This window comes from Neopelma chrysocephalum, unplaced genomic scaffold (assembly GCF_003984885.1).
Source record: "Neopelma chrysocephalum unplaced genomic scaffold, ASM398488v2 Primary Assembly neopelma1_22, whole genome shotgun sequence".
Classification (NCBI taxonomy): Eukaryota; Metazoa; Chordata; class Aves; order Passeriformes; family Pipridae; genus Neopelma; species Neopelma chrysocephalum.
In genome coordinates this window covers 18,840,313-18,861,963 of record NW_020897689.1, presented here as the reverse complement: position 1 = coordinate 18,861,963, position 21,651 = coordinate 18,840,313, and the positions used below count along the sequence as shown (strand labels likewise).

Here is a 21,651-nt window from a genome sequence, read left to right as displayed (position 1 = left end):
CTGAAGTCTTTGGTTTCCACCTAGACCAATTTTTTTCTTAACTTTCTCTTTTTTCTGAGACTGATTTTTATCAGGTCTGCAGTTTGCATAGTATTTTTGAAATCTCTAGAATGAAATGCCTGATTGAGCTGGCAAAAAAACACCAGTCATGGTATAGGAAATTGGATTTTGGCCATTGCTATATCCTGACATGGAGGTGCTTCCCTGCCCTGGGCGGTGTTGCCTTCATGACGTGTTTTCTTACATTTGAGAAGTGTGAGTAGTGGGCCACAAGACTTGGTTTTGGGTAATTTGCACGTGGCTTCTGTAAAGATTTTTCTTCCCTCTTTTCATTTAGTACTCACAAAAATGACAGTCAGGAGTTACTTATGTTCCCTCATTGCCTGAAGAAGAGAAGGCTTCGGGGAGACCTAATTGTGGCCTTCCAGTACCTGAAGGGAGCCTACAAGAAAGATGGAGAGAGACTATTTACAAGGGCCTGGAGTGACAGGACAAGGGGAAATGGCTTCAAACTGAGAGTGGGGTTAGATCAGATATTAGGAAAAAATTCTTCCCTGTGAGGGTGGTGAGGCACTGGAACAGGTTGCCCGGAGAAGTTGTGGATGCCCTGTTCATGGCAGTGTTCAAGGCCAGGTTGAATGGAGCTCTGAGCAACCTGGTCTAGTGGAAGGTGTCCCTGCCCATGGCACAGGGGGTAGGACTAGATGATCTTTAAGGTCCCTTCCAACCCAAACCATTCTATGGTTCTGTGATTCTATGATTATTTGAGATGAGACCTTTTCAAATTGGTCCAAATGCCAGTTAGTGGAGAGCAGCAGAAATCCTTTTTTATTCTGTCTTCGATAACGAAAGCCACGCCTTGGAGGTGGCAAACACGCAGCATGTTACTGATTTTTCTTTACAGTAAATACTTGACATTCATCAAGTCTTTTTCTGCTCTGATTGAACTGCCAATTTACAAAGTACCTTGGGTAAAGTATCCAAGTTGTAGTACATTTGGTAGTCTAGCAGATGCGGTTTGTCTATCTAAAAAGAAATTTGACATGTAAATTCAAAGGTAACTGTGTTAGAGAATAAACTTTTTTAGACTGCCTATGCAACAAACTGAAAATCCAGGGTTTAACTGAGTATCACTGCAGTCTAGATTTTGTTTTAATTAATTGTGTGATTAGATTAGTGGATCAAGAGCTATAGACAGCCCAAAGCACAGCAAGTAACCATCTCTTTGAAACAGACTAAACCCCTATGGCTTAAATGTCCCTGTCCTCTGAACAGTCAGCAAGAAGCTGGTGCAATAATGTTGCTGCAGTGGTTGGTCTGTACTTAGAATGACTTCTTCACCAGAGAGCACCAGGTCAGGCAGGTTTTCATTGCTTTGACAGTGTTGTGTTCACGCACAGCCACAGCAAGGCAACGCCAAACACAAAGCAGCCAATCACTGCACCACAACTACTCCATCTTCATGTGGTTTCCTGTTCCTCCCTCTCTCGGTCTCGAGACTGATCTTGGGCTCACATAATTCTTGTTGGCATCCCAAAGATTCTTGGAGGCCACTGTAATATCATCACTTTTTTCCCATAGGACACACGTGGGAAATGGTGACGAGGAGGTGTTAATAGTGAAAGGTCATGGGCCTGGTTTGATTAATTCTCAGGATTTTAGGAATCAATGCAGCATCAGCAGAAGCAGGTTAGCATATTATCACTGCAAGGAGGACAAGAGAGAAGACTTGATAGCCCACGGGAGTTTGGATTATTTGCCTTCACACAGTAAACTTAATAAAAAGTGGCTACAACAAAAAAGATACAGGTAAACTTACCTTAAGTACTGTTAAGTTGCCTCTAAAGCTATGTGTAATTTGGACACTCCAGGGAGATGCCAAATAGCAGAAGGAATTAAGAAAATGTTATTTATTGTTTCTGTACACAGGAAAATATTTTGAATGTAGAAAGGGCCCAAGAAGTTTAAAGCATTTTTGTAAGTGCTTATGTCTTTGCTCTTCACAGATTATTGAATATGCAAAAAAAAAAAATTTAAATCATTAACTTCTCAATGTATACAGCTTAAGAGGAAGAGACTTTGCAGAGCTTTGCAAGAATGTTCTCTTACTGAGACTTTTCTTGAAGTTAATTGCAATTAATGGTAAAAATACAATAATTTTTAAGTTAAAATTAAAAAGTAATCAATTTTTTAATTTTAATGAGGTTTGTAAAAAAAATAATCAGTATAATTGGAGGAACTACAGTGTTTGAATCTTAGTAGGCCTGCTTTAGTTCTAGATGATACTAGAAATAAATCAGTCATTATTATTGGTGCACGATTTTTATTAGAAGTTTAGGAAAGATAGAAACTGGAAGTAAAGGTTTGCACATTTACATGATAGGTGCTCAGTGCATTACTTGCAGTTGAAAACAGGGATTACTTTGAAACGTATTTGGAGTGCTCTACAGAGTGCTTAATTACTGAATCATGTAATGATTTTGACATGACATCAAACAGCATCTGAGAGCAGATTGCACTGCTACATGTAAATTAAAAAAAACAAATCCAAACCCGAAAAATTGAACCATGTTCTTTACCCAAATGAAAATGGCTTTCACCTGAAGGTAAAGCTTTGTTGAGTGTACACTTTTAGAAGAGAGATTGGCATGAACAGCCTCTTGATCAGGCAGTCACGGTTAATGATCAAAGTGCTCTAAAAATTGAGCTTGCGTGTTTGTGAGAGGTAGCATTGCAAATAGTCCTGTGCTCTGATCTGAGAGGTAACTGTGTTTTCCTGTTTCTAGAACAGAGTGGGATCGATGGCTGCTGATGGGGCTAATCGGAACAGCAGTGGGGGTGCTGGGGTTTTTGATTCATCAGGTAATTGACTTTCTCATCAAATTGAAATGGAACCTGGTGGAAAATTACCTGCAGGTGAGCAAGAAAAAGTCAGAGAGACATTTTCTGTGTTTGTTTATTAGAAAATCAACAGTGTAAAGTTGTAATTACGCAAAGGTGCTGCCAGTCTAGGTGACTGTGGAGATCAGATACCCTGCAGTCCTTTGTGTACACACACGTTGGTGTCCTTTGCTACAACTTGGCCTGCAGTACAGTGTAATGTCTGATGGTGTTCCTGTTATGAGATTGATAAAAGTAGACTCCAAAATACTGTGGCCTTCCTCTTTTTCCTTGTACGCAAGAGGCACATGCTGCTTTAGGTATGGTTGATATCCAAGGGAATGGATTAAGATTCATAAAGGTACTTAGTGACTGTGGACCTAGTATCAGATATATTATTTCTTTCTATGTCTGGGGAAGCTGTATTTTCAGTAATAGAATATTGTGGAATTATTAATTTGTCCTTGATGAATACCATTGTCTCTATGATAATTAGAATGGTGATAGTAAAAATCACTGAATGGGTAAAACAGATGTACGTGTTAAGGCATCACTGACTCTGACTGCTTGCTTTTCTCACCTGCAGAGAGAAGCAGGTGGTAAAATTTTCACTTAGCTTGTGATATCTATGCTAGATGATATAAATACCAAAATGCTTCTTATGAGAAAGGGGCTTTGAGCTTTTGTTCCAGCTGAATCCTAACCAGGGAGGGTCAGGAATCCCGTCAGTGGGTGCTGGGGGGACCCTGTATAACCATCAAGCACAGAATGCAGCCAGCAATTTGTGCAGAAGGAGGCCAGGGTCTTGGCTGACAGTGCTTTTGTGCTCAGCAGCAGTGGCAAGGAGCTGCTGGGGTTCCTGAGCAGCCAGCAGAGAAATTACCTCTGACTCAGCAGAGGCTACAGCCCAGAGCAAGCTGCTGAGGGAGAGTGTAGGTCTGCAGATTTGTGGCTCTAGGCAGTGCTTGGGGTCTCTCGCTGAGTCTGGAGCATGGCAGATGAGTTCCTTGTCTGCACAGATGTGGTGGGATAGCTGACACTTCTGTAGCACTGCAGTACCTGGGTAGAGGGTCTTTAGGGAGGACGTACCATAGTTAGGAGCGGGAGTTGTATGAAGGACAAGAAGGTGCTTGGGAGTAGTCAGCATGGATTTACAGTGGATAGCAACCTTCTACGATGAGATGACTGGAACAGTGGATGTTTTCATTTCAGCTTTAGCAAGGCTTTCATCAGTGTCTCCCATAATACTGTCATAGACAAACTAATGGTGTAAGGGTTAGATAAGTGGACAGTGAGATGGATTTAGCTGGCAGAACTCCTGGGCTCAAAGCATTATGATCAGTGGCACAAAGTCCATCTGGAGGCTGGACATCATGGGCGTGCCCCAGAGGTCAGTACTGGGGCCAAATACTGCTGGATATTTTAACTAATGACCTGGATGATGGGACAATGTTGTGGTGCACCCTCAGCAAACTTGTGTGCAGAAGCAAAACTGGAAGGAAGCAGTGCTTGATAGACCACAAGGCTGTGGTACCAACAGCATCCTGGGCTGCATTAGCAGTGTTTCCAGCAGGTTGAGGGAAGTGATTCTTCTCCTCTCTTCAGCACCGGTGAGGCCACATCTGAAGTACTGGGTCCAGTTTTGGGCTCTCCAGTGCAGTGGATATGTGGATGTGTCCTCCAGTATTCTGTGGAATCAACAAAATGGAATACTACTGCCAAGTGCTGAAGGACAGATCTCAATCACTTCACAGAAATGCAAGGGAAGGGTTATTCTGTGCAGCAGATGGAAGCTGAATATATCAGTGGGAATATTCAAGAAATTAACAAGTTTAGGTTTTCCATGGGGAAAGCATATATAATGCTTTTGGAATATTATTTCCCTGTTTTTTTTCTATACAAACTATGTGTATGTTTATAAAATATATAAACAGTGGAATAAACACACATGCAAATGTGTATATATGCATTTGTATATATATACATGTACGTATGTATATATAGACACCAAAGTATAAATAAAGAATGTGTAGAAAGAAACCACAGTTTGACTCCAGGGCATCAGAACCACTGTTACACACACTGTTGGTCCTATTGTATTATAAAATTGGTCTTATTGTATTATAAAATTTGTCCTATTGTATTATGCGAATACAGAGGGACAGGAGCTGAGCTCTGACATAACTACAAACATGTAATTCCTGCTCTGGAATATATTCCCATCTAAATACTGCCTTCAGCTGCGGATGAGCAAACCTCTTTTTTGTGTACTTTACTTTGCTGTTTGGCTGTGCTGCACAATGCATTTACAAAACACTTGATGGCAGATGCTACTGGGAAGGCTGCCGTGTCTTGGGTATGGCACTGTGACCTCAGAAATGCGAAGGATGTGCTTGAACTGCACCTGCAACGTATCGCAGTGAAGTACGTGGGAGTTGAGTTCTGGAGACAGCACCGCTGTGGTCAGCCCAAACACAAACCAACCAACCAACCGAAAACCCAGGATGACCAAGACATGTTTTTTGAATGTTAGAATGCCCAGTATGAGAGATATCCTTTTGGCTAAAATAAAGCAGTAAAGCTCGCTCATGTATGTTCTGTCCACTAATAATAGCTGCAAATTCATGAAGATTATTACTGATGTAAGACTTTGAAGCCTTCATTCAGACAAAATTCGTTCTTTTTTCTTGTGTGTGGTCTTAAGGTCCTTGAACTCTGCTTTTGACCTGAAAAAGGTCTTGATGAGTAGCAACATATCCTTTATAATGTTTTTAGAGATGGGCAAGAAATCCTGGAAAAAACCAATTACTTGACTCTGAAACAGTCATCATTCACCTCACCCTTACTCACTCCCATCCTTCTAAAGAGCCTGTGCTGCTTGTTTTGATTTTTTCCCTATCATACACCTGCCCACAGAAATTAGTGGAACAAAAGATGATTGAAAAGCAGGACCTGGTCTGTGAGTGCTGACGTAGTAATCTATTTGTCCACCCAACACCCACGTGACCTGGCTGTGTGTGCTTTGGTCAGGGCTGGCCTTGGTGGTTCTCTCTTCAGGCTCAGTGCTGGTGAGTGTTAGATCTCCTCTGCAACAAATCAATAACACTGTGATAAACTGAATCTTTTGCTCTTCCATATACTGATTGATTCAGTATTTTATTTAACACCTCCCCTGTGTCCCCGCCCCGCCATCAGTTATACAACCCCATTGGAAAGGTCTTTCTTGGACTTCAGCCTAAAGCTGGATTCCACCACCCATAACTTGTATAAAGGTGTCTGGGGTGAAATGAGCGGTGGTGGCGATGCAATTTACACTTAGCATGTGGTGTTTATAAAATAAATATAAGTGGCAGCTGGTGTAACTCATGAAAACTCAAGTGTTTGGAAGGGGCCTAAGCCAAAGACCATCAGTCCATATAAAAGTTCCTGTTAGTTTTAGATTGCTCATTTAGCTGTGCTATGTGGATATTGCATGTAGCTCAGTTTAGTACTTTTATGAGGCAGCAAGGCTAAAACATTGAGCTGTTCTGTCATTTATTATCCTACTGTGTTCAATTTAATTATAGACATGCAATTAACAGCATAGGTGAGAGAAAAAGTGAATGTTTTACTGGACTTACCCTGAAATTCAGCAACAGGAAAACAGAGTTTGCTGTTATACACTCAACAACTAACCAGGTTTAAGCTTTCCAAAGTCTGAACTGACTGAACAGATCACACAAGTTCACACCTACACCCTGCCCCTTAGACAGTTTGTGCCAAGATAAGAGTCTGGTTGGCTTCAGGCATCATAGAGGGCTGGCAGGGTTCTGAGTCTGGGAGAGAGGCTCTTGTCAGTTGTTTTCCTTCTCATTACCCTCAATATGTGTGTAGCAACACTGTAGGGAGCTTGAATTTTTGTGCATAGCCATAAGTTATATATGTACGTATGTTGACTGTTAATTCTGGGAAGTGTTTTTGTGAACAGAGCAAGGTGAGGGCCAGACTGCAAAACTATGTCCACAGATGCATCTAACACATCAACATCTAATAATTGTTGATTCTATTTCTGTCTTCTTTTTTTTTACTTTTTTTTTCCTTTGCAGTCCTTTTGCCCAGCATGTTCATCATCTGGCTTGCCAGAAATTATTGGATTTTTGAATGGCACTTCTATTCAACATCTGTTTAATGTGATCTTTTTAAGCACAATTCCCTGTGATGCTCAGCAAGCAGTTATCTGGACAACTGCAGTCAGTTTTGTTTCTGAAAAGCCATCCATCCCACAGCTGTGGCCTGCTGGTTGCTTTACATCTTGTGTGACTGCTTTTACTTGTGCAAAGTTTGTAGCCAGTCTCAAGTGGCTGCACACAACGGCGGCAATAATTTTGCAGACACCTGCAAAAGTGCTGTAAGTGGCTGTGCAAGGCATGCGGTGATGGACAGCCAGGCCTCTGGGGTCTGTATTTCCAGCTTGCAAACACAGCAGACACCAATGCCAGCTGAGGGCAACCGCAGGAACCAGGCGCTGCTCTGCAGGTGGCAGATTGCAAGTTGGGCTGAAGCTGCTTGTTCATGCAGTAATGTAATACTAGGTTTCTATATGGGGAAAAGTAGATGTTATAGTCTTTTTGAAGGATAATGTTTTTATGCCTTCTTCTTATGTACAAAGGAAGAGAATCCCATCACCCTGTTGTGGTCTGGGCCTTGTGAGGAAGCAGAGGAAAGTTGCCCATTCCAGCTCTGTAGGTCAGAGCAGATCTTAAAATTTACTATGTTGCAGTATAACCAAACTTGGAAACTGCAAGCCAGATTTTGGGCTTTTTTGTTTTGGAAAGTGACGTAATTTCCTTTATTCATCATTTAGAGGAGAATCGTGCTGCACTTTATTACCTATTTGGAACCATATCTTGAGTAGAGATGGTAAAATTGGTCTCTGCTAATAGGATGTAGACTGTTTGTTGGCTGTTTTACTGTTTTATTTCTGATCCGTTTTGGTTTTGGAAAGTATTCATCCTTGAGGTTTGTTTTCTCCCTCTTCACCACCCTGACCAAAGCTATTCTCCTGACCATCCATTCACATTTTCTGTTGCTCAGTGGGTTTATATTTATTTATTTATTTACACAGAGGTGTAGCACCCTAGGGGATGACTCAGATGTTCAAAAATAGGAGCGCATGGTTAGTCAGCAGTGGCCACAAACCTTCTAGACAATGCTTAACTAGGTTTATCTCTCCCTTTTGGTTTCTTTTGTTTTTTTGCTTTCAGACATTTGTCTCCAGGAGCTCAGAGACTGAAGCTGTGATTTCTTTTTTTCCTTTGTGCTGGGTTGGTAACAGTGATGCATAAGCCAAAGAGCTGAATCATATTTCCATGAATAAAGTCATCACAGTATCAACGTGATGCCTTTTCAAAACATAGGAATTAAGAGCTAGTTTCATTTAATTTAGTTGGAACCCTTCACCATTTTTATTAAACATAAACACACATAAGTTGCTAAAAGCCTCTGAGAGATTTGTAAAGGCTCCAAATTTAAGTCTTGTGGAAAAGTCTTCCAAGATTATACAATGAATAGATTTTTCATTTCACTAAGGGTTTGGATTTTTTTTACCCCATTTAAATGCAGTTTGAAGTGCTGCCTGGGAACACACTGTAATATTTAAATCATTACACATCTTTTGTTAGCAGTAGGGCTGTTCTGGCTGCTGTGGTCATTAACCTGGGAACAGATGATTGAAGTGATAAGCTATAGTCTGATGTGTCACCACACTTGGGCAGACATTAACATGCTGTTCTTCAAAGGCGTTTCAGGGACTATCATCATAATACCCCTTGCAGAAGAGACATTTAAGTCTCTGAGTCAGGAATCTGAAAGTCTTTAGTAGCTTCCTCCTTTATGTCAACAGTACTTCGCATATTTAAAAGACATGCTCAGCATATTCCATGTTTAAATCTGTTGAAACCAATCTAGCTCTGCTGCTGCACGCAGGCTAAGGATCTGTCCTCCTCTGCCTTTAACTGTGTCTGATTTACGAATGATTTACCAAAGAGTGCCCTCAATTGTATGACATCACTTTTAGTGCTCTCCTGGTTTGTGGCCTTGAGCCAGCTGCTGTCGGACACCCTTGGCATCCACCTCCTGATCTTCACCAGGTTTCGGAATTCAGCTGATAAGTAAGCGTTAGGCAGAGCTGTGGGGCTCTGCAAGAGCCACCCTGCTACCTGCCTTCGGTGCCCCAGAGTGTCTGGTGAGTCATCAGTGAGCCCATTGCATCTGGAAGGGAAACAGAGATGCTGCACTTGCAATCTTTAAATCTTTCTGCTGTTTGTCATTTTGGAATAGGGGAAAAGCCACCCACTCTAATCAAAAGAAAGTTGATTAATTAAACAACTTTAGAGTTCTTTAACAAAAACAAAGTTCACAGGTTGTTTAATACATTAATACAGAAGACTTTTTTTCCCCATTGCCTTCTGGGTTGTATAAGAAGGGAGAAAAATGAAAAAATTTTACATATGGACTTTACCCTTAAATTAATGATGCTGTCCCGGGAAAAAAGAGATGATGGGAATTGCACAATGTGCATGGGTGGGCCTTGCTTTATTTTTCAAGTTTTGAAAAAGTAAATTGTTTGTGACACTTTTTTAGTCTGGCTCTTCTCTGCTCATGCATGTCTGTGAGACAATGCTGGTAAACTTTCTCTTGTGAACAATTCTACTGAAGTTAATGAGATTAGTTTCCAGAAAAAGAAACTGCAACCAGTTTATGTCATCTGGATGTTTTTTTTTGTCATGTTGACATATAAAACTCTATACAATGCTGTTTATTTTTTTTAAAGTAAAGATAAAAAGAAAGACTCCTGAGTGTTAATTTTCTAAAACAATAGAAAGAATTCAAATGAACAGTCACTTGTGAACTATCTGTAGCTTAAAAGTAAATAAAAAAGCACCAAAGGGATGATGTGGGGTCTCCCTTGCCTTTAGGCTTTTAAGATCAGTCACTTAAATAAATCTGTGATGTGATGATTAAACAAAATGTTACTCATGGAAGAAATCAGCAATTGCAGTCAGAAAAGTATAGAAAATGTTTGTTTTTCTGTGCAGAATCCAGTTACAGTATAATTAGAAAGAAGCATTAGCTTGCAGTCAGGAACCATCCTGGGAGAGACAGGTTGTATGGATGTCCCCTTCACAGAGAGGGTTGTTGGTGAGCAGCAGAGACAAATTTCAGTCTAAATGAGACTTCACTTCTTTACGAAGACCAGGATGACATACTCCCACTCCCCTAGTATCTTTTGGTGTTAAAGTAGGTTCAAGTGTTCTGTATGCTTGTTGACTTCAGCTAGTACTGAGTGCTCAGCATGTCTGTAAATTACTCCTGAGGTCTCAGGTAGCACATCCAGAGGATACAAGTTTTATAAGCTTGTGAGCACTATTGATTAGTGCATTAGATGTATCAGCATTACTCCAGTAACTCCTGCAACGGCTGGTCTTGATTCTATTTTTCTAAGACAGAATTCAAGCATAATTTTATTTCCTATTTCTGAATCCCTCCCTCTGTTTTGCACACTGTGTCCTCCATTAAAAATGTAACATTTGTCTGATTCAGGATGTTGTTTTAATAGAATGAAATAGGTGTTTTGGAAAGCAAATTATGTTGTGTATGGGAAAATATATAATATAAATGTATAAAGGAAGACTGTTCTCTAGTGCCTTTTTACAATAATGTAATTATTTCCCCCCCTCTTTTTTCTTCTTATTTTTCCTCCTTTTTTTCTTTACTGGCAGTGGCTCATAGTGCAGATCTCCAGCATTTGAACTCCTTGTGCTGCTTACAGCAACAGAAGTTGGGGCATATGTGGGCTCCATATCTTTACAGGGAGGGAGACAAGGTATAGTGTTCCCTGTGGATTTATCAGACATTTATAAATTGAGGCAGCATGTTGAGCCTGCAGGCTCCAGGGATGTACTCTTATTCTCTAGTGAATCGTAAGCTTTCTTACCTTTCTTTTCACTGCAGTGTTTCACTCCTGTGACTGTACTGTTGCAGGATGTGAAGTGGAACATCTTCCTGGCCTTAGGCTGATCACTGCTACTTCAGCAGCTCAGTGTCATGGCACAGTGGTCCCCGAATGATGTTACAGGGTTGAGATTTTGTCAAAGTCAGAGGTCAAGACACGTCTGAACTCATGTCGTAGAGATGCAAGGCACTTTAATGACCCTATAATAAACCATCGTGTGTTTAAATTCAGCCACATAAACCCAACTTTGACAGGAAATTATGGTTATGGTGTTCTTTGTTTCTCTTTTTTACCTCTGTTACCCCAATTTTGACTCTTCTACCTGTTGCAGATGCAGTTTCACTATGGCTGCTGCAGAAGCAGGCATAACTTTGGTATTTCATGCCCCCATTGGTGGGCTCTTGTTCGCAGTAGGATGGCTGTGTTCGGGGACATAAGGCTGGTTTGGCAAGGCTTATTCTGCTGCTTGATGGCCACCTTCACCACGGGTGTAGTGTCCTCTTATGTCTATGGGTTTGTTTACAGGGGCCATTTTGAATTTTTTGAGGCAGAGAAAAGAATTCTATTTTGGGTACATATTGTGTGGATGTGGGAGGACGTAGATGCAGGGGTTTAGACTTGTCTCCTTCAGCATTGTTGTTGGGGGAGAAGCAGGAAAGGGGGACTGAGAAGGGGAAAGGCTGGGTTATGTACAGTTATCAGATCAGTGGATATGGATGTCTTCACACTTTACATCTGGCGATCACTTAAATATGAGAGAGATTTGTTTTTTTCTAAATTATAGCGAGCAAGTAGACAAAGTATCTACTGTTTGCTTATTAACCAATCATATTAGTTATTAAGATAACTTTCTGTGTTGGTGCTGGATAGAGGAGGGATACTTCGAAGTAAAGGAAAAGGCAGAGAAGCTCTTAAATTGGCTGTCCTCTCCTGTGGCTGGCTCAAGCTCTCAGCTGTTGCTGCAGACAGTGCTGTACTGTGCCCCTGTTCCTTGGTGCTTCCAGATTAAACATTTGAAAAACTGCAGTCACTGTTTGTTCCTGGTTGCAAAACAGAGGTGACCTTCAGCCTCACCTACCTTTGCTTTATTCCTTCCAGCATGACACAACCTTATCTTTGGATTTTACATTATGTCCACCTGAAAGTAGTTGCTTTTATTATCATGTCTTTCACTCATTTTTATTGCAAGATAGCAATATTCAACAGTGATGTGCAAGTATCATGATCTTCCCTTCTTGTTGCCTAAATATTCTTCTTTGTATTTGACTTGGAGATCAATTAGAGAGCTAGAAATAAACTCTGGTGTTCTGAATCCTAATCCACTTTTTACTACTATATGAATTTTTCCTACAGTAATTGCCTGAGCACTTTCAATTATCTCTGAATTTCTTCTGGCTTGTGTATCTCTAGCAATGCAGAAACTAAAAAGATTATGGCATTTTCCACTGTAGCTATACCTTGGTTGGGAAAATGGGCAACATTTTTTGTGTGCATGCTCCCTGAAATATTTGCTTTACCACTAGTTTAGCAGGGGAAAATTGAGAAGACATGGGTTTTTGGCCCAAATCCTTTTTGTGGACCAACTCATAGTGTAGCCCCCAAACAGCTGCAGTTACACACCAAGAAGATAAAAGTTTGGGGCAGAAAGGTGAGACCACGTGGGCAGGAAAGAGGTCAGGCATTCTGAAGCCAGATTCATTGCTGAAGCCAAAGTGTTTTGTAATTAACAGCTGCACACCCAGGGGAAAGTGGATTCACTTCAATTGCTATTTTTCAATAAGCATTGCTCTTTTAACATTCAGTTGAGGATGTTTTCTGGAAAGAGCAGTGGATTCTCTCTCCTTCTGTCTTAGAGGGAAAAGTTTGCTAAAATTATTAACAACATAACTTCTGGCAGGGTTCAATAGTTTTTGGCTCTCAATATGGTACAGATAACCAGAAATATTTGGGCATGAGGCTCAGGGGAAATTTTGCTTCTTGTATATTTTGTGGCATTAAGCAAACACAGTTTACAGTAGATAAACTCTGAGTTTAAAGATTGTGGGTTATGTTTCTCAAGAAAATGATTTTTTTTTTCAGTTTTATTCTTCCTAGGATGGTGTTACAAGGGGATTTTATTGTACTCTAGAGCGTGAGATTTTCAGGAAACTTCACTTTATTTTTACTTAGACCATTGGATTAATTCTAAAGGTGAAATTTGCTCTGTAGATACCAGTTTTTTCTTGATGACTGGCCAAAGCTCATGGTTGATATTACAACAACAACAAAGAGTATACTGTGCTACCTTTCATTCCCAGCATGTGGAACATGCTGGCTGTCTTGACTTTACTTTTATTGCCACACACATGCAGTGAAATGTGCATATATTACCTTAAAGCAAATACCTCAGTATATCTTTTCCTTTGGAAAAATGGAGGTAGGGAGAAAAAATAATAAAATCACGTGTGTCTCTTTTTAGTTTTAGTGAAGGATTGGAATTAGGAAGAATATAATGCAAGATATTTTGATCCTGCAGTAAATAAAACAGATGTTTTTCTACTTCAAATTAGGCTACTTCTCTCAGAATTTCAACATCTTAAACTTTAGATCCCTTTAAATTCTTTGGAAAAACATGGATATTGTTACAGCTGTTGTTAAAAATAGCATTATTAATGTTTTTCTTAGTACACAGAGTAGCTACGTGTATGATTGTTGTAGTCCTGTTGTTGTCCCTGCAAGTGTAGCCTACAGGTGTCGATCTTCTGGTGCCTAGGAATGGCTACTGGGATTCTCCCTCTTCCAGACCCAGTTTCTGCAGCACCCTGTGAACCACCCCTTGAAGCCTGGGTGGGTTTAGTACAGACACCTGGTGAATTTGTTAAACTCTAGGCTAACTGTAGCAAGACCAAGAATAAGATTAAGGTTCAAGAAGAAGAGAAGGAAGAAGAAAAAAGAGTTTGAACAGTAAGAGGATCTCAAGGTGAAGCAGTTTAGGGCAGACTGCCACCTGACAGTTTCTCCTATCCCCTACCCCCAAGATTATACCAGTTTAGGGGGTTTTATTGCAGACAACCCTTGACATGTGCCCTTCCTGCTTCTTGCCATGTAGATTTTTATGCATTTTATGATCTCTTACTTTGTCCAGATCCTAATCATAACAAAAAGCTGTGTAACCCTAAGCTTGGGCTAGGGAAATAATATCCTCACAGCTTTTAATAGATTGGCACCAACCTGTTGACCCTTTTTTGTTGACTGGAAGATAAAATTAAAACATGATATTGCCTTCATCCGTGCTGCTTGTTGAGGAGTCAAGCAGAAAATTCAATTACTATTACAGCTGCCAGATTATGTTCTGTGCTTGTGATTTGTTGTTCTGCAAGTTGTTCTAGCTCGGCATCAATTTCCACAGTTTTACTTACATAAATTTACTTATAAATTATCTCAATGCACATGGATGCAAGTTGACACTTAATAAGTGAACATTCAGCAAAGCTTGAGTTCATCAAAGTCTTTTGAAGTGCTCATTAAGGCCATCATGTCATGTTACTTGGATGTAACTTGAAGTGCTGAGTGCTAGTGGTAAGTGAAGTACATCACAGAGGTTTCTGCTATGTCTGCCAGCACCAGTGTACACCTGCTCGTTTCCACTCCCGTGAGGTGTGCAAGAAGAGATCAGCTTCAAATTAATTAGCTGAATTACCTAAACCACTAGGAGAGATTTATTTCCTGTATAGAAATTACTTTGAGGTATCGAGTTTTGTGAGAGAGGGTGCAATAGTTCATGTCACTGGCAGGATGCTCAGGACATTTTTTCTCCTTTCTTTGACTCAGGTTAAGAACTTACTGGACATGGACATCTTGGCCTTCATTCTGACCATCCTCCTTGGTGTATTTGGAGGTCTTCTAGGAGCTTTCTTTGTTTCCCTAAATATAAATATAAATAAACTACGTATGTAGTTCTTTAATTCAATTCCAAAATTATCCCCTAGAAAAACAAGCAAGCTGTTGGAGGCTGTGCTTATCCTAGTAAGTAAATAATATGTTTCTCTTGATTCTACAATATTTACAGTGGCTAATGAGGGTAGGTCATAAATTGCTGCATTGAAAAGTGAATCTCACCTGATGGTACTTGATAATTGGAACAGAGTACAGCAAACATATAGATTTCCAAAATACATATATGTATTTAATGTTGGTAGTTATATGAGAATGGAGAAGATATTTTTTGTTTGTTTTAGTTTGGTTTTCATGCTTGAATTATTTTACCTCACTGCTGTTTCACTCTGATGATACTATATCAGCTTAGTGATATGTAGCAGTTATGTTGGTGTGCTTTTCCATTTATTTGCAGTCTATGGAAGGCTCAAATGTCCTGATAAGACATGATGGGGCCACTCTAGGCTTTGGAGTTTCTGTTTAGTGTTGTATGGCTTTGGGGAGGGTCATGCCATTGGAAGAAGAAGGGTATAGGCAAAATATAAGGGATAGGTACAATTTAGGAAGAATTTCTAACGCAAAGCTAGAACTAGTTTCACTTAGGAAGACTGCAAAATGCATTCTCAAATGGGTTAGATTTTTTTTTTCCTTCCTTCTGCATTTCAGAGAAAGTCCCAGGGAGAATCTATGAGCAAGCTCTCTCTCTCCAGGGTATGCACAGAGATAACATGTTTGCAGACATGTTTAAGGCCTCCTTGTGCCAGAGAGTGTGGGGGAGGAGAGAAAGAAGATATAAAAGCTTGGAGAAGGCAGAGCATTGCCTTTTTTCCCTGGAGGCCAGCTGCATAGCATCATTGAGAAATGGTCCTCGCATCTGAAATAAACCTTTTTTTTAATCCTTCCACTGCCTTGGCATTCTTGGGAAGAACACCTGCCTATGTTTTATCTTACACAGAAGGTTCCCATATTTTTATCATTTTCATACTTTTCAATTTCAAGCTTTGGTTATAACATAAATATTTTGTTATGAAGAACATTATGAAGAACTGTCTTAATAGTCCTCTAAAGACAGGCTGAGAGAGTTGGGATTGTTCAGCCTGGAGATGAGAAGGCTCTGAGGAGAACTTGTAGCTTTCCAGTACCTAAAGAGGACCTGCAAGAAGCCTGGAGAGGGACTTTTACAAGAGCATTTAGTAATAGGACAGGTGAGAGTGGCTTCAAACTGAAAGAGAATAGGTTTAGATTAGATATTAGGAAGAAATTCTTTACTGTGAAGGTGGTAGGACCAGGTTGCCCAGAGAAGTTGTGGACTCCCCATCCCTGGAAGTGTTCAAGGCCAAGTTGGATGGGGCTTTGAGCAACCTTGTTTAGTGGAAGGTGTCCCTGCCCATGGCAGAGGTATTGGAATTAGATGATCTTGAAGGTCCCTTTCAGTGCAAACCATCCTATGATTAAATTTGAAGGAAGGAAACCTTCCAAACTTTTCTACTGCACTTTTAGTAAATTGTGCAGATTTGAGCTTCTCTGCAAGTTTTTCCAGTGAATACCTGGTTGTCATAAGTTTTTTTTATTTCCAGTATTTTTGATGAAGTGTTTCTGAAGAGTTTTCTGATCCTTTGAAGTGTTGGGTTGACCTATCTTTAGGGAAACTGATGCACACTGAAGCCCCTTTCTTCTGTCCTCTTTTAGGCAGACTTGCCAGTGTGTATTATGTATTCATATATGTTTTCTGTAAATACTGTTGTGTACTTTCTCTTCCCTCCTCCTGGAGAGAGGGCTGCTCGATTGTGACCCAGTGAGTTGGCCATGTAGATGCTCTCCTCCCGTCAGCCCCAGGCATGCCTTCAGCAGCTTCTTCTCCAAGCCAGCAAAAAGATGTAAGTTTCAGGGAAAGGCAATCATCTTGACTTGCATTAACAGCATGGATAATACTGGGAAGAAAACAATCAGTATTTTAAATATGAGAGGGGAAACTGTTGGAGCTAAAAGTGTAAATAACCATAGGTCGAGGTGCATGGCTAAGTCTCTGTAAGCTCTCCACAGACTGTTTCCCATTGGTTTGCCTCTCCATACACAGGGTCAAGAAGAGTTCTGTGTGTGCTCTGGCAGTCTACCTCCTCTTCTGCCTAGTCCTGCTCCTTGCTCAGAACAGCGACCTACTTGTTGGGTTCTCTGTTGGCACATCAGAGGTGAAATCTGACCTCGGGTAAGAAGAAAAGGAGAGATCCTGGTGAAAGGACTGTGCTGGAGCATGCCTTTGCTGTCGATGACAGCTGAATTTCAGCTCCTCTTAGCGGCAGGATGTTGGCAGCTGTTTTGGCTCAGCATCTGCTGAGGCAAGACACCCCGAGGAAGCTAACTTCAAGCTTTTTGTTTCCATGTTTGAAGGAGTGAGTAAGGACTGTAGGAAAAATGGGATTTCTCGGCTCCAGAGAGAACCTTTCCTCTGACCAGCCTTCTCGCATTGTGCTACAGCTTTAATCCCACGTCTTGCAAAGAGTTTGTGGCTTTGTGCTGTTGAACACTGCAAAGAGACATCCTAGCCCAAATCCAGTTTTCAAACCAGCAGGACAAGGAGCAGAGTCCCATGTGTGACTCCCATTAGTCCTGCAGAAAAGCCATGGTTTCCGAAGGACCTCTGTTTGCAAGAGGTCGGGTTTGTAACAATTTTTATTTTAACAGTTTGGAGCCGGAGTGGTGTGTTTGACAGCCATTTCCCCTACTATTGGGAAAGCTTTGGCTTTCTCATCGTACATTACAAAGACATTGCTAAACTGCTTAAGCATGTAAAAAACACTCATTACTCTTTGGAATGAAAACCAAAACATGCATCAACAGAAGCCAGTAAGAGCTAGTATGTTAGAAGACACTATAGGATTAAATGTGAGATCAGCTAGCAAAGATTTAGTGTCAGACATAAAGAAAGCACCTCCTAAGAGTTATTTTATGTTGTTTAAGAGTGGTGTCTTACTGACTCCAAAAGTTCATGGGGCCATTAGCACCTTGCCAGATCATACCTGAAACTGGGAGAACAGCATGTGTTTTGTAGGGTTGTAGTGCTTACAAGAGCTCTTCTGTTTATATATTTTTCCCTTAATCCTGTATTTTTTTAATATTGCTTTTTTACCTTAACTTTGTAGCATGAACTCTTATTCAGACTCTTTTTCCTTTTTTCTTAGCTCTAGAAGATCCTGCTCAGGTCACAGTCCTTATTTTATTATAACTTGGCAGAAAAAGGCAGGAAAGAAACTGTTTGATCTGAGAGAAAACCATACTTTTTTTTTTTTTTAAATAAACTCACATAATCAAGCAACTGACAGAAACTATGTCACAGTGACTTTAACCAAAAATAATCTTGTATAAACCAGTTTGCATTTAAACTTGGAAAGAACCCATCATGGTATCTTCCACACCCACAACATAACTCGGAGTACCATTCCTTTGACTGGAATTGAATATCTAATCTTCAGCCCATAGATTAGACAAAGCTGTCTTCCTAAGTGCCCTTCTGCCCCTTGGCCTTTATTTGCTTCTCTTCAGTTCATCACCTTTCTCTCTGTGAGGAAATCATGATGTAGATAATGTTTTGCCAAGAATCTGGCAGAGCTATCTTTCTTCTCTATTTTTTTTAATCATGTTGACTAATGCTTCTGTTCCAAAAGCTCAGTGTTTCCATGGGCAGGATGGACAATTTAAGAATATATGCATATATACTTAATATATAAACTGTCAAAACTTTAAAAGGATACTTGAGAGGATTATTTTCTTTTCTACCTAGCTGTGAAGATAGGCTACTGCTTTAAATATGTAGCCACTGGCTCCAGGCTAGCTGTCCTTCTAGCTCCCTTTGGACTTCGAAGCTTTGTCAAAAAATTGACCTGGGTTTGAACTGTCCCAGAGTCAAGTTTTCAGACATAAGACCTGACCTGAGCTTTGTGAAGGCTGAACTACTCCCAGTTATCTATCTGATGTAGATGTGTTCTGCCCATAAGTCTATAATCTTTGAGATACAGGGAAACAAAGGCTTGAGGTAGAATTGTCTGACAATTCATCACAACTGCACAGAGCTGAATCTCAGCTTAAAAGCTTCTATAAATGTGCTATCTGAGTTGTTTTATAGTGATCCACAGAGTGCATGAAACTTTGTGCTTGGAAAATATATTACTACTGTGGTTGTGTGTTCCAGTGCTTTTTCTCCAGATGTCTTCTGAAATATATTCTAAATCTTTTTTTTTTTTTTTAATTTGGGCATATCTTCATTTATACAGAAATGTAAATTAATCTCAAGATAAAAAAAATGAACATTAGTTTTTAATGAAATATAACTATGTTATATTGAACTATGTTACACTGAAAAATAAGCATCACTGAAATGTAGTCATCTCGTGAAAAAATTCCCTTTGCTTTTGGTGAATGCAAAGTGACCATTGAAAACACCTTCTTCTGTGCTCTATTTCAAATGTTTTTGGTTTCATTCATGCTTTCTTCAAAATGGATATGTGGAAAACTAGAAGGACCTGATAAAGTGTCTTCATCCATTTGGATTGCAATGTCTGTGTCTCTACTGTGTAGCATCTAATCAACTTTAGGCTTTATAGCTGTCTAGTATTGCTAGGATGTCTAGGAAGGTCTTTCCGTTGATTAAGTAAATATTAGTCCTTTTATAACATCTTCCGAGACCCCTGGTGGCCTAGTGGTTAGCGTGCAGGACTTTCACTGCTGCGACCACGGGTTCGATTCCCCGGTCTCCTGGCCTGATGGAGGTCGTTAGCCCTGTGTGGCCATCCATCTATGAGAAGGACACTCTAAACAAACCTACGTCCTGAGGACCTCACTGCCATTGTCCAAGCTTGCTTGGCCCCGGCAGACGAACCTTAGGATTAAAGGGTGGGCTCAGTTCAGCGCAGGCTGTGTCTCACCTAAAAAATCCATTGCGCAGGCTGGAAAGGTAAAAGACCTTTCCCCAAATCTTCGTTCGCGAAGATGGGCCATTATTATTATTATAACATCTTCCCTATGAGAGAAGGGAAGTAATTAGTTTGCAAGTTAGAAACAAGTATTTAGCTGTTCATACTGAGCAGGGACTTCAAATCTGCATAAGTAGGGAGGAATTTAAATTGAAACAGTGGAGCGTTTCTGACACACAGCATAATTTTAAGTACCAACCAGAAAAACAGGTCCTTAACGAAAGACACACAGATCCTGAGCCCTTGCTGTGCTCAAGTTGCAGTCAGGGGCCAGCAGCCCGCAAGGAACTCTGTCTGGCTGTGTTTCCACTGCCTGCCGTGGGGCATGGTGGGGAGGCTGTCCATTTGTAGAGGATTCCACATGCTGCAAGTCCTTCTGGAGATAGCGGTGGTCTCTGAAGGCCACAGAGTCGGAGACCAATTATCCAGTTGCAACAGCTGAGTCCCTGAAATTAGACTGAATGAATCTAGGCTTACTTATTGCTTATGAGCAAATGGTGATCTTTTGGGATACATGGGCAAGACAAAAGGACAGTCCTTGTGGTAACTGCTGGCATTAGTCGGTTTAGACACTTTACTTTTTTTTTTTTTGTCTGTTTTTACATCAGAATAGTTTACATCTCACAATGCCTGCAGGTATGTATGACAACTGTTAGTGTATTTACTATATTTCTTTTCTTGCAATCCTGTTATGAGAAGCTACCAGATGAGAAACAACTCAGAAATGTAAGTGGGGAGGATCACTATGAGCATATCCATGTGAATACAGTTATTAACTGTTTCTTCCAATTAGCTGTTACAAGGCTTTGGAATGGAAAATATCCAAAGGTGTGTCAGAGCTGAGTGTTTAAAATGAATTCATGTAGAGACAAAAGTCATACTTATCTTTTAATCATTGAAATTTAATCACACTTAAACTTCTCCAGTGAGAGGCATTTGCTATCATGTCAAATTAAAGGAAAAAAAAAGAGAAAGAAAGAAAGAAAGAAAGAAACAAAAGTGAGCTAAAAAAATGAAAAGAGCCTGAAACATGGCTGTATGTATCACACGAGCACTTTTTCAATTTAGAATCCTGATTTTGCTTTTAAAGGTTTATAGGCCTTTTAGATAGGTATATTAGCCTATAGGAGACAGGCTGTGCTTGAACTGGAAAACTGGAACTGGAAGCTGGTGAAAAACCTTTGTTATTCTCAGCTCCTGTTGGCTGCTATTGGCTGAGGGACATAATTGATCAGTCCTCTCTATAGGAACATGAATAGGCAACCCATCAGGGGCTACAGCGGAAACTGTAATCCCGGGACTTAAAATGGCAAATACTATGTTAATAAACAGGTAGGGAATATATGACTGAATGGCCAAGGATTTTGTGGGTTATATGGTTGAAGAGATTCTTGAATCTAAAACAGATTTTGCAGTACAAGTATCTTTCTTGAAAAATATGTATGAGGAATCCAGAGGAAGTAGAAAAAGAATTGCTCAGATTGAGGTTAAATGACAGCTTGATTTCACAGTTGTCACTACCAACTTGTAGTTTTACAAATTCATAAATCTGGAAAATTTATGGACTCCTCCTTCCAAGGGGACAGCATCATTTATATGTTGCATAAAACAAACTTTAAATACTGAATAACTTGCCATTGGTGATTGGACTCAGCTTACTTAAGTATATAAAGAGCAGACATACTTTCCCATGCTTGCCACCAATTCTAGCCTTTTATTTGACTTGCAATACCTGATTCAATATTGTTTGCTAGATTATGTATTTACATATTCTTTATAAAAGCAAACTTTGTCACTTGGTACCAGGACTTGTCTATGCCTATTTGGATTGTTGTGGGAAGAGCCTTTTTCCTCACCCTGACATCCATTTTTATTTTAAGGATTAAATGCTAGCTA

The 21,651-nt window shown here is 40.2% G+C and overlaps 1 pseudogene; it reads left to right on the top strand.

Annotated features, from left to right (window-relative positions):
* The first annotated feature begins 1,011 nt into the window (after positions 1-1,011).
* LOC113963921 overlaps positions 1,012-21,651 on the top strand; it is a 77,039-nt pseudogene continuing 56,399 nt past the window's right edge.